At 44.6% G+C, this 12,195-nt stretch overlaps 1 protein-coding gene across 4 annotated transcripts in view; it reads left to right on the top strand.

Annotated features, from left to right (window-relative positions):
- APBA1 (amyloid beta precursor protein binding family A member 1) overlaps positions 1–12,195 on the top strand; it is a 110,855-nt gene that overhangs the window by 40,870 nt on the left and 57,790 nt on the right. The window contains exon 1 of one of the 4 annotated variants that reach the window (XM_082241551.1): positions 8,817–8,913. The exons of 2 other annotated variants lie outside the window; for them this stretch is intronic. The gene's annotated coding sequence lies outside the window, so the exon portion shown is untranslated. Of the gene's footprint in view, positions 1–8,816; positions 8,914–12,195 lie in introns of those variants that run through there. One more of the 4 variants, XM_082241550.1, reaches the window with a different exon arrangement.

Consider the following 12,195-nt stretch of genomic DNA (forward strand, 5'->3'; position numbering starts at 1 on the left):
GAGTCCTAGTATGCTTGGCTGCTACTGTCCGCTGTATAGTAAACTTCAGAAGAGCATGATCACTCGCGCCTAATGATCCTTCCACATCTACCCCACTAACCAGGTCATCAACATTGGTTAGGACCAGGTCTAAAATGGCTGTTCCTCTTGTTGCTTCTCCCACTTTCTGGACAATGAAGTTGTCTGCAAGGCCAGTGAGGAATCTGTTTGACCTTATGCTCTTGGCTGAGTTTGACGTCCAACAAATATCCGGGTAATTGAAGTCCCCCATTACTACTATCTCCCTTCCTTTTGCATGCTTGGCCATCTGTTCCAGGAAGGCATCATCTATGTCCTCCGTTTGGCTTGGGGATCTATAGTAAACTCCCACAATGAGGTCTCTGTTATTCTTCTCTCCCTTAATTTTGACCCAAATGCTCTCACTTTGGCTTTGAGGTTCTAAATCTTGGATCTCTTCACAGGTATACACACCCCTGACATATAACGCCACTCCTCCTCCTTTCTTGTCTGGTCTGTTTCTCTGAAATAGATTGTATCCCTCCATTATTACATTCCAATCGTGGGACTTATCCCACCAGGTTTCAGTGATGCCTATTATGTCATATTTAGTTTGCTGTACCAAGAGCTCAAGCTCATCTTGTTTATTTCCCATGCTTTGCGCATTAGTGTACAGACATTGAAGTCCATTAATCATTCCCCCGTGTCTCTTATTTAAGGATTTTTTCCTCCCTCCACATTTTCCTCCCTCCATATTTCCCGAATATTGCAGAGTGTAGAGCATCCCTCTCTTCCAACCTTTCTCTTCCATCTCTCACTTGATGGTTCTCACTTTGGGAGACCAGGAGGGTTCTGTGAGGGCACATCTTCAAAGCAGTTTTGTGTGCTTGGATTTTTGCATTGTACAAACATCTGGCTGTTACTCTTTCCTAGTGTGGACATGCAGACTTATGTTTCCAGGTTCAGATATGCATAAAAGGCACTGCTGAACCCTTCTAAGCTCTCCATTGATTCCTGTTTAATATCTTCCGCAGAACTGGAAGTATTCCTGTTGCTGTAATTATTTAGGTAATTTCTGTACTTGATAAAAAGAGTTTCCCATAGGTAACGTTTTTCAAGCTTGACATTTTTCTATCTATCGCTCTTTCTCTTCTGAACCTTGAGGGAATGGCTACCTAACGGCTCCTTATGCAGTGCTTGCCCCTTTTCTCTTCTATTTCATACTTCAGAAGTTGCCTTCTAAGGAGCAGTTTTTGCTCCATGTTTCCAGATGATCTGCAGTTGACATGCAGCAGTCTTTGCTACACTAGACATGAGACCTTTCATGCAACAGCAATTGCACAGTTTATTTGTTTTTTAAGTAAAAAAGTAAAAGATCAGTAAAAGTAGTCAGTTCCTACCCTCTTACACCAGCTGTTTTCCTGGTCAGTATTCAGGATGGAAGCTCCTGCACTTGATATTTGGCAAGAACCCTCCCATTGGCACTAATGGAAGCTTTCCTTGCAGTGCAAATAGTAGATGCTGGAGGGCAATTCAAATAATAATAATAATAATAATAATAATAATAATAATAATAATAATTTATTATTTATACCCCGCCCATCTGGCTGAGCTTCCCCAGCCACTCTGGGCAGCTTCCAAAAAAATATTAAAATACTATAATACATCAAACATTAAAAACTTCCCGAAACAGGGCTGCCTTCAGATGTCTTCTAAAAGTCTGGTAGTTGTTGTTCTCTTTGACATCTGGTGGGAGGGCGTTCCACAGGGAGGGCGCCACTACTGAGAAGGCCCTCTGCCTGGTTCCCTGTAACTTGGCTTCTCGCAGTGAGGGAACCGCCAGAAGGCCCTCAGAGCTGGACCTCAGTGTCCGGGTAGAATGATGGGGGTGGAGACGCTCCTTCAGATATACTGGACCAAGGGCGTTTAGGGCTTTAAAGGTCAGCACCAACACTTTGAATTGTGCTCGGAAATGTACTGGGAGACAATGTAGGTCTTTCAAGACCGGTGTTATGTGGACTACAGTGGAAGAGTCAAAGAGTTAAAGCCTGCTTCCTCTCTCCAAGTTCATAGTCTGGATCAGGGCCCCTGCACCTATTTGCTTTAAAAACAAAACAAAACAAAACAATTTAAATTGCTGATTGTATGAAATTGTGTCACATTTAGTTTGGTACTTGGTTCTGCTTGTATCCTCCAAGAGCTGCAGAAGGTTTGGCTCGATTATTCTCTGATGAGGAGCCATCAAAATGGTAAATGATATTTGGTCTGCATCAGCCATAAAAGAGGAGGAGAGTGACAGAATTTTAATATTTCCTGTGACTGGGACTTGTCCAGACAAGGATCCTCTCTTCAGCACCAGCTACATGTTAACTGAATTGAATTCCAGGGCCAAATGCTGGAATTGAGTCAGGAAGTACCGTATTTTTCGCCCTATAGGACGCACTTTTCCCCCTCCAAAAATGAAGGGGAAATGTGTGTGTGTGTCCTATGGGGCGAATGCAGGCTTTCGCTGAAGCCTGGAGAGTGAGAGGGGTCAGTGCGCACCAACCCCTCTCGCTCTCCAGGCTTCAGGAGAGCCCCACCGCCAGCCCCACAAGCTCGGGGGACAGCGGGGAGGCGGAATGCCGCCACCCCACTGTTTCCCGACGTGGTTTGGAGGCTGGTGGCGGGGAGAAGCCCGCTTCTCCCTGCCGCCAACCCTGATAGCTCGGGGGACAGCGGGGAGGTGCAGCGCGCCATCCTGCTGTCTCCCGACGTGGTTTGGAGGCTGGCGGCGGGCTTCCCCCTCCCCCAGCCCCGCAAGCTCCCAGAGCGATGCTGAAGCTTCGCGCAGCTTCGGGATCGCTCTGGGTCCCGTTCTGGAGGCTGGGGACGGGGGAAGCCTGCTTCCCCCTCCCCAAGCCCTGCAAGCTCCCAGAGCGATCACGAAGCTGCGCGCAGCTTTGCAATCGCTCTGGGACCCGTTCTATAGGCTGGGGATGGGGGAAGCAAAGCTTCCCCCTCCCCCAGCCCCGCATGCTCCCAGAGCGGGCTTCGTGCAGTTCTCCGCGAGCTGTGGGAGCCCGGCGCGACTTCGAAGTGGCCTCCAACGGCTTGCGGAGAGCTTCCTGTTCTGGGGGCTTGGGTGGGGGATGCTCGGACCTCCCCCGCCCCAGCCCCGTGCCTGGGGGGGTAATTTCCCCCCTTTATTTCCCCCCCCAAAAAAATATCTAGGTGCGTCCTATGGGCCGGTGCATCCTATAGGGCAAAAAATACGGTAAATTTCTGTGCAGAGCAGCCACGGTGTGGCTCTAAGCATAATAATTTGATTTTAAAAGCTATACAAGCCTGACCCTTGTAGACTTCGATCTGGAGCCTATTTCCCTGCAATTATAAAGGTAAAAACAGCATTGGAACTATATATAAGTGATAAAGCGTCGTGGAGGCAGCAGCAAAAGCATTTCCCTTTCCTCCAGTGTTTTAAACAAAATTGCAACCTTAGATATTCTCCTCAGTCCAGGAGTCATGTAATTTCCTGAGCTCGATTATTACCTGCCAGACTTTCCAGTGGTAAAGAGCCATGGCCAGCATTTAAGGTCGTCTTGGTCTTTTGGCTCCCTTCACAGACACCTTTCGTTTATGGAGGTGAAAGACCCTTGAAGTTGTGCAGACTATATTTTCATACAAGTCATTATCACTACAAAAACAAAAAAGCTTGCTGTTTTGTCTTTATATTCTGAGCATGTCTTAATTTCTATAGACTACCACTCATTTTCTATTATCCGAATTTCCCCCCTGAATTAAATATGTCCTGTAGTTGGTAATATTGCAGCCAACTAGTACAGTAATCTCTAACTTCTTTGTAAGGTTTCAGTTTCAATTGACCATCCTCCTCTATTAGGAGCTGTTTGTATGTTGCCCAATTTCCCCCCATATTCCTTTTTTAAACTGAAAACGCTTCCAGTGGTGACACTGTCTTGGGCTCTAACAAACTTTGGTATTTTATCCACACTTTATATAGTGCATTCCTAATTATGTGATTAGTAAACCCTTTGTGTGTTTTGGCCTTGTTATACCCAAGATATGCATGCCAGATGTGCATTTTATTCCAGCCCTCTAAATCCAAAATATCTGTATTGTCTAATAACATCCAGTCCCTAATCCAACATAAGCATGAGGCTTCATAATAGATTCTTAGGCCTGGAAGTGCAAAGCTCCCCCTTTCTTTTTTGTCTGTTAATAATTTGTATCTTATGTGTGGCTTCTTTCCCTGCCAAATGAATTTAGTTAAATATTTCCTCCATGTTTCAAAACACTCCATTTCCCCTATAATAGGGATCATTTGAAAAGAAGTAGCATTTTTGGGAGTATATTCATTTTAATGACAGAGATTCTGCCCCATAATGTCAATTGTAACCTAAACTAGATATCCATGTCATTTTTTATTTCTTTCCAAATTCTTTTATAGTTGTCTTCAAACAGATTGATATTCTTAATAGTGATGTCAATTCCTAAATATTTGGCTTTCTTGACGATTAGTAGGCCCATTTTTTCTTGTAATTCCCTTTTCTCAGGATCCAGCATGTTTTTGACCATTAATTTCATTTTAGATTTATTAAGTTTGAACCTTGAGACCTTACCAAATTCCATCATTTTTTCTAAGGTTTTTGGAATACTTTCTTCTGGCTGTTCCACCATTAATATTAAATCGTCCGCGAAAGCTTTCAACGTGAAGGCTTTCCCCCCAATGTTATCCCTTGTATACCTTGGTCTTTCCTTATGTCCAGTGTGAGTATTTCCAGGACTGTAATAAACAGTAAGGGGGAAAGTGGACAGCCCTGCCTGGTCCCTTTTTCTATTTGGATCTCTCTCTCTCTCTCTCTCTCTCTCTCTCTCTCTCTCTCTCTTTCTGTCTGAATATAATACAGAGCAATTTTCTTGAATGCCACAAAACTTCAGGTCTCTGTGCTTTATGTGTTGGCAGTGAGAGGTTGGGGAGAGAACTCTTAGTGCTGGAGGGAGCTGATACTGTTAACTCGTGTGTTGTTGCATTTCTTCAAACTGAAATGTCTTTCTAGCCCGTGGCATTTTGTGCTCGGTAATGGACATAGTTGGGGGTGCTGGGAATATTTGCCAGCCTTTATTTATTGGTTCAGATCCTTATTCTTTAGGGAGGCAGGTTAGTTTTTTATTTTTCTTTTGGAACAGAATGATTTCTTCCAGTCTCTTGCTCAGCGAGGAAAGGCACCTTCTAATACAGCCATTTTCACTTCCTCAGTGTCTTAGAAAGATTTTGGCAGTAGGTTAATTATATCAGTAACAGTTCATACGAATTAGGAAATGGATTTTTTATTTGTAAATCAATAGTTTTGTATATAGCAATAGCATTTTGACCACAGAGACCTAATGGATAGAATGTTGTATTGATGCCACGAGGCCCTTGCTTCCTACAGCATGTGATAGACTCAAACATCCATGGGAGGAGGTACCTGTCAGGGACAGGGCTGAGGAGGAATGGTGGGGGCCACTTCTCCTGAACCTTCCCGAGAACAGGAGGACAGTATAGATTTAGAAGAGTGGTTTGCAGACGGACATAGTTCTGAGACTGCAGAGGGGGAAAGCTGGGAAATATTGGAAGAGAAACAGCAGGAAGAAAAAACACTGGGGGAGAGATAGCTGACAGACTCTGGGTCTGTGGAGAGCATTCCTGACCTCCACCCCCAGGACTAGGCATGCATTGAGGGTAGTAGAACCGAAAGCTCAGAGGCAGAAAGCCCAGATCATCCGGTGCAGGGATGACATACAGGTGAAACTGGAAAAATTAGAATATTGTGGAAAAGTTCATTTATTTCAGTAATTCAACTTAAAAGGTGAAACTAATATATGAGATAGACTCATGACATGCAAAGCGAGATATGTCAAGCCTTTATTTGTTATAACTGTGATGCTTATGGTGTACAGCTGATGAAAACCCCAAATTAACAATCTCAGGAAATTATAATATTGTGAAAAGGTGCAGTAGCTATTCAATCCATAACACCTGCAATGGGATCCTGAGCCTTGAAATGGTCTCTCAGTCTGGTTCAGTAGGAAGCACAATCATGCTGACCTGACAGTTGTGCAGAAAGCCACCATTGAGACCCTCCAAAAGGAGGGAAGGCCTCAAAAGGTAATTGCAGAAGAAGTTGGATGTTCCCAAACTGCTGTATCAAAGCACATTAATGGAAAGTTATGCGGAAGGGAAAAGTGTGGAAGAAAAAGGTGCACAAGCAGCAGGGATGGCCGCAGCCTGGAGAGGATTGTCAGGAAAAGACCATTCAAACGTGTTGGGGACTTTCACAAGGAGTGGACTGAGGCTGGAGTTAGTGCATCAAGAGCCACCACACACAGACAGATCCTGGAGATGGGCTTCAAATGTTGTATTCCTCTTGTCAAGCCACTCCTGAACAAGAAACAATGTCAGAAGCGTCCTACCTGGGCTAAAGAAAAAAAGAAGTGGTCTATTGCTCAGTGGTCCCATGTTCTCTTTTCTGATGAGAGCAACTTTTGCATCTCATTTGGAAACCAAGGACCCAAAGTCTGGAGGAAGAATGGTGAGGCACGCAATGCCAGATGCTTGAAGTCCAGTGTGAAGTTTCCACAGTCTGTGTTGATTTGGGGAGCCATGTCATCAGCTGGTGTTAGTCCACTGTACTTCATTAAGTCCAGGGTCAACACAGCTGTCTACCAAGAAGAGAAGAAGAAGAGTTTGGATTTGATATTCCGCCTTTCACTCCCCTTCAGGAGTCTCAAAGCGGCTAACATTCTCCTTTCCCTTCCTCCCCCACAACAAACACTCTGTGAGGTGAGTGGGGCTGAGAGACTTCAAAGAAGTGCGACTAGCCCAAGGTCACCCAGCAGCTGCATGTGGAGGAGCGGAGACACGAACCCGGATCCCCAGATTACGAGACTACCGCTCTTAACCACTACACCACACCAGAAGATTTTGGAGCACTTCATGCTTCCTTCTGCAGACGAGCTTTATGGGGATGCTGATTTCATTTTCCAGCAGGACTTGGCACCTGCCCACACTGCCAAAAGTACCAAAACCTGGTTCAGTGCCCGTAAGATTACTGTGCTTCATTGGCCAGCAAACTCGCCTGACCTGAACCCCATAGAGAATCTATGGGGCATTGCCAAGAGAAAGATGAGAGACATGAGACCGAGCAATGCAGAAGAGCTGAAGGCTGCTATTGAAGCATCTTGGTCTTACGTAACACCTCAGCAGTGCCACAGGCTGATAGCATCCATGCCACGCCGCATTGAGGCAGTAATTGATGCAAAAGGGGCCCAAACCAAGTACTGAGTACATGTGCATGCTTCTACTTCTCAGAGGTCCAATATTGGTCTATTTGCAGTCCTTGTTTTGCTGATTTCATTTAATATTCTAATTTTCTGAGATTGTTAATTTGGGTTATTCATCAGCTGTATGCCATAACTATTATCATTATTACCGTATTTTTCGCTCTATAGGACGCACCTTTTCCCCTCCAAAAATGAAGGGGAAATGTGTGTGTGCGTCCTATGGGGCGAATGCAGGCTTTCGCTGAAGCCTGGAGAGCGAGAGGGGTCGGTGTGCACCGACCCCTCTTGCTCTCCAGGCTTCAGGAAGCTATCCGCAAGCCGTGGGAGCCTGCAGGAATCCCCCCCCCCGGGCTCCCACGGCTTGCGCAGCCCTGCCTGCACCTCGAAGCCCCGGCGTGCTGAGCAGTCGCACCGGGGCTTCGGGTAGCTCTGCGCAAGCCGCGGGGGCTTGCGGAGAGCAGCCTGTTCTGGGGGCTGGGGTTGGGGGAAGCTCAGGCTTCCCCCGCCCCAGCCTAGCGCCTTGGGGGGGGAATAATTTTTTTTCTTTATTTCCCCCCCCCCAAAAAAAAACTAGTTGCGTCTTATGGGCCGGTGCGCCCTATGGGGCAAAGAATATGGTATTATTATTTATTATTTATACCCCGCCCATCTGGCTGGGCTTCCCCAGCCACTCTGGGCAGCTTCCAAAAGAATATTAAAGTACTGTGATACATTAAAAGATTAAATTATAACAAATAAAGGCTTGACATATCTCACTTTGCATGCCATGAGTCTATCTCATATCTTAGTTTCACCTTTTAAGTTGAATTACTGAAATAAATGAACTTTCCCACAATATTCAAATTTTCCAAGTTTCACTTGTAGGACAGGGATGCCCAACCAGTAGATTGTGATCTACTGGTAGATCCCTGGCTGATCCTGGTAGATCACAGGATCCTTATTGTGTACAAAAAGTTACCGGGGGAGAGCTAAAAAACTCTTTGCAATACTCCCCCTGAAAAGCTCAACAACTCTGGGCAATCCACCCATCTCACACATGCTCCTCCTCCCTCCAATGACAGTGGGTAGATCACTGCCAGTTTTTTTATGCCAGGAGTAGATCACAGTCTCTTGGGAGCTGGACATTCCTGGCATAGGATAAGAGAGACGGAGAAGGTTGGGCTTTACTCGGAACAACGCCATTGCACCGTTACCCCGGTTTTCGAACAGCTAGTTCACAAACAACTTGGAACCCAAATGCTGCAAAACCGGTTTTTAAACTTTGTTCCGGTTTTTAAACTTTGCCTCGGAAGCTGAATGTGCTCCGTTTCCATGTTTCCTGTTGCGCTGCTAATTTGCGTCCCCCTCATAGTAATTCAGACTTTCCGTTTCCAACTGCAGTGTTCTGAGGTGATATTTCAAGCTTATATTTGGTGCTTTTGTTTTTGCTTTTTATTTTGCGTTTTTTTTTTAAGGCTTTTTCCGTTAATTTGTTTTTGTGACTGTGTGGATCCCAGTTCAGCTACTGTTGGATTGATTGATTGATTGATTGATTGATTGACTGCGGAAATGGATAAAAGCCCCCCATCCAAACAATGACTATCATCAGTGCAGGTATGATTTTTTAAAACTTTTTTTATCATCTACAATACTATTTTATCTATTTTATAGTACTGTGCAGTACATTAATTATTGCTTTCATTTTATGGATCAATGGTCTCGTTAGATGGTAAAATTCATGTTGAATTTTACTATTTTAGGGGTTGTTTTTAAAAGTCTGGAATGGATTAATCTGTTTTGCATTACTTTCTATGGGAAAGCATGTCTTGATTTTGGAACGCTTTGGTTTTCAAACAGACTTCCGGAACAGATTAAGTTTGAGAACCAAGGTACCACTGTATTGAATAAGGACTACATTCCTTTGTCTCTCTGTGTGAATATTGAATAAATTATGTGGCAAGGACTCTTCGTGTTATCTGCTTCTTTGGCTGCTACTAGGGGAGCGATAGGATTCCCTGAACCTTGACAGTACCCTGTCCTGTAAAAGGAGGTACTTGCTTCTCCTGAAAATAGCTAAATCCATGCCTAAACACAGCCAACTCCATATGCATAAGATCAACTTAGCATCCGCACCCAGTATGATAAGGCAAATGCTGAGGACTTGCAAGAGTTGTCATTGCTAGCCTTTTCCTGAAGATGTGTTTTCATAGAATCATGGAATCATAGAGTTGGAAGAGACCACAAGGGCCATCGAGTCCAACCCCCTGCCAAGCAGGAAACACCATCAGAGCACTCCTGACATATGGTTGTCAAGCCTCTGCTTAAAGACCTCCAAAGAAGGAGACTCCACCACACTCCTGGGCAGCAAATTCCACTGTCGAACAGCTCTTACTGTCAGGAAGTTCTTCCTAATGTTTAGGTGGAATCTTCTTTCTTGTAGTTTGGATCCATTGCTCCGTGTCCGCTTCTCTGGAGCAGCAGAAAACAACCTTTCTCCCTCCTCTATGTGACATCCTTTTATATATTTGAACATGGCTATCATATCACCCCTTAACCTCCTCTTCTCCAGGCTAAACATGCCCAGCTCCCTTAGCCGTTCCTCATAAGGCAGCTTGGCACTTGCCATGGAAATGATAAGCAAAGGAGATTCAGCTGCCTCGTGTTCTTTGCTTTAAGTCCACCTTTCTGAAGCACGCTAGCTCTGAAATGTGTAGCACACCCATAGGTTTTCCCAGGGTGAGGCTCATCCATTGCACAGTGCGGGTGTGCTGACCCCTGCGATATCCCCCCCAAAAAAGAATGAAATATTTAGCATACCTATATTCATTTGAAGTAACTTCTGTGTTCCATTTGCTGTCCATTAGGGCTGGGTGATACCTGGTTTTCAACATTGTGATATATCACCAGCTAAACATCACAATATACTGATATATCATGATGGAGGATGGAGCTATGGAGAGGCATTAGCTGGCTTCACAGTTTTTCCTGCATCGTGATTTTTGCTGGTGCCTGCTCTTGTGATTCCTGCAGGAGCCGGCTAAGCTGGCAGAGTTAATGGGCTGCAGGAATTGAGAGAAGCGTTGGCTGGCTTCACAGTTTTTCCTACATTGTGATTTTTCCATAGCACACCCACACACCATGATTTGCGATACATTGCCAGGTCAAAAATTATGAAACCAATACAGTCGTACCTTAGAAGTCGAACAGAAGTAGAATTCCGGAAGTCCATTCGACTTCCAAAACGTTCAGAAACCAAAGTGCGGCTTCTGATTGGCTGTAGGAAGCTCAGAAGCCGCGGAAGCCCTGTCAGATGTTTGGCTTCCAAAAATAGTTTGCAAACCGGAACAGTCACTTCCAGGTTTGTGATGTTTGGGAGCCAAAACGTTTGAGAACTAAGCTGTTCGAAAACCAAGCTGTATCACAATATGGACTTCAAAATGTTTTTGGACAATATGTTCATCTATTGCCCAGCCCCATTGTTCATTTTACAAAAGGTTTGGTGATGCAGCTGCTGTTTTTGATTGTGCTGTGGAAATCAGATGACCCCCTTCTTCTTTTTTTCTCTTACTAGTAAAGAATGCAGATTGTGAAAGCCAGGCACAAATGTGATTAGCTGTGTCCATTCTGCTTGCTAGAGGAAAAGGTCAAGAAATCTAAAAGACCTTTCTGGATAGACTTGCATTAAGGGCATTGAAAAGTATTGGGGAACAGACTTCTATGACTCTTGAGCAACTCTTAAGCTGTGACTTCTCTTGATTGTTTTGAATTGAAACCCTCCATGTGTTCTTCTTTATGTTTGTAAGATAGTTTGCACTGCTTGCGGAGAATTAACTGGCCCACAGAAGTCACATAAGCATTTATTATTTGTGTGGCAGAGTGTAGCCAGCAGAGGGAGTGCAAGTTAACAAACAGCCCCCATTTGAAAACTCCATACTAATAAATTTTCATACTTCAGAAATATTTGCCTGCTTGCAAGGAACTGATGGAGCTGTAGTGAAGCAATTGAGAGGCGAGATAGCAGTGTTTTAAAATAATTTTGGTAACTCTGGCTAGGTGAGTGAAGTATGCTCTTGGATCCCTGGGGCATTGTAACTTTTGGTGGTGTTTCCAGACTCTGAAAAGAAATTGTTGCACTGTTGATTATGATGCACCACAAAATTTATTTTCCCAGCCAACCCCAAACAATTACATATACATGTATTTTTCGTTTATTCACCTCTCAATTTCTGTCCCATTTCTTAGTCTTCTTTCCAGTTCCTTTATAAGGGAGGTGCATTTTGAGTTCTCATATCCGTTCCCTCGAGACATGACAGCAATTCCCTTATCACACTGAGAGCTCTTGTTCACACATGAAACAATGATCAGAATTGAAGATTTTGGGTGTGGGAGCTGCTGCCATCTTTGGGGTACTTAGTGTGTATTAGTAAAATTAAGAATCCACTTTAATTTGAGCGCGTGAGATCTGTAAAACAGCACAAACAGGAGAGGCCTGGTGCTTAAATGGGGCAATAAGGACACCAGGCCCTCAGCAGTACAGGAAACACAACAGACAGTAATTGTGAGGAGCGGTACAGACAACTCCCCATTTGCGTTCCAAGGACCTGCACATGTCAGTGGGGCGCATGTAAGCCTGTTCCACCTCCACCCTGCCCCCTATTTGTGCCACTTCTGGGTTCTTGGCGATGCATGTGTGCATGGTTGCATGTGACTTGCATAAACGGGGAGTTGCCTGTATGTTAAATCCCTTCTTTGGAAAGAGAGTTGTCTGTCTATCTATTTCGCTCTCACAACGATCCTGTGGTGTAGGTTAGGCTGAGAGATTGTTCATGGCCCAAGGTCATCCATTGAGCTTCATGGAGATTTGAACCCTGGTCTGCCAGGTTCTAGTCAAACACT

Source organism: Podarcis vaucheri, assembly GCF_965113315.1.
Source record: "Podarcis vaucheri genome assembly, chromosome: 11".
Classification (NCBI taxonomy): Eukaryota; Metazoa; Chordata; class Lepidosauria; order Squamata; family Lacertidae; genus Podarcis; species Podarcis vaucheri.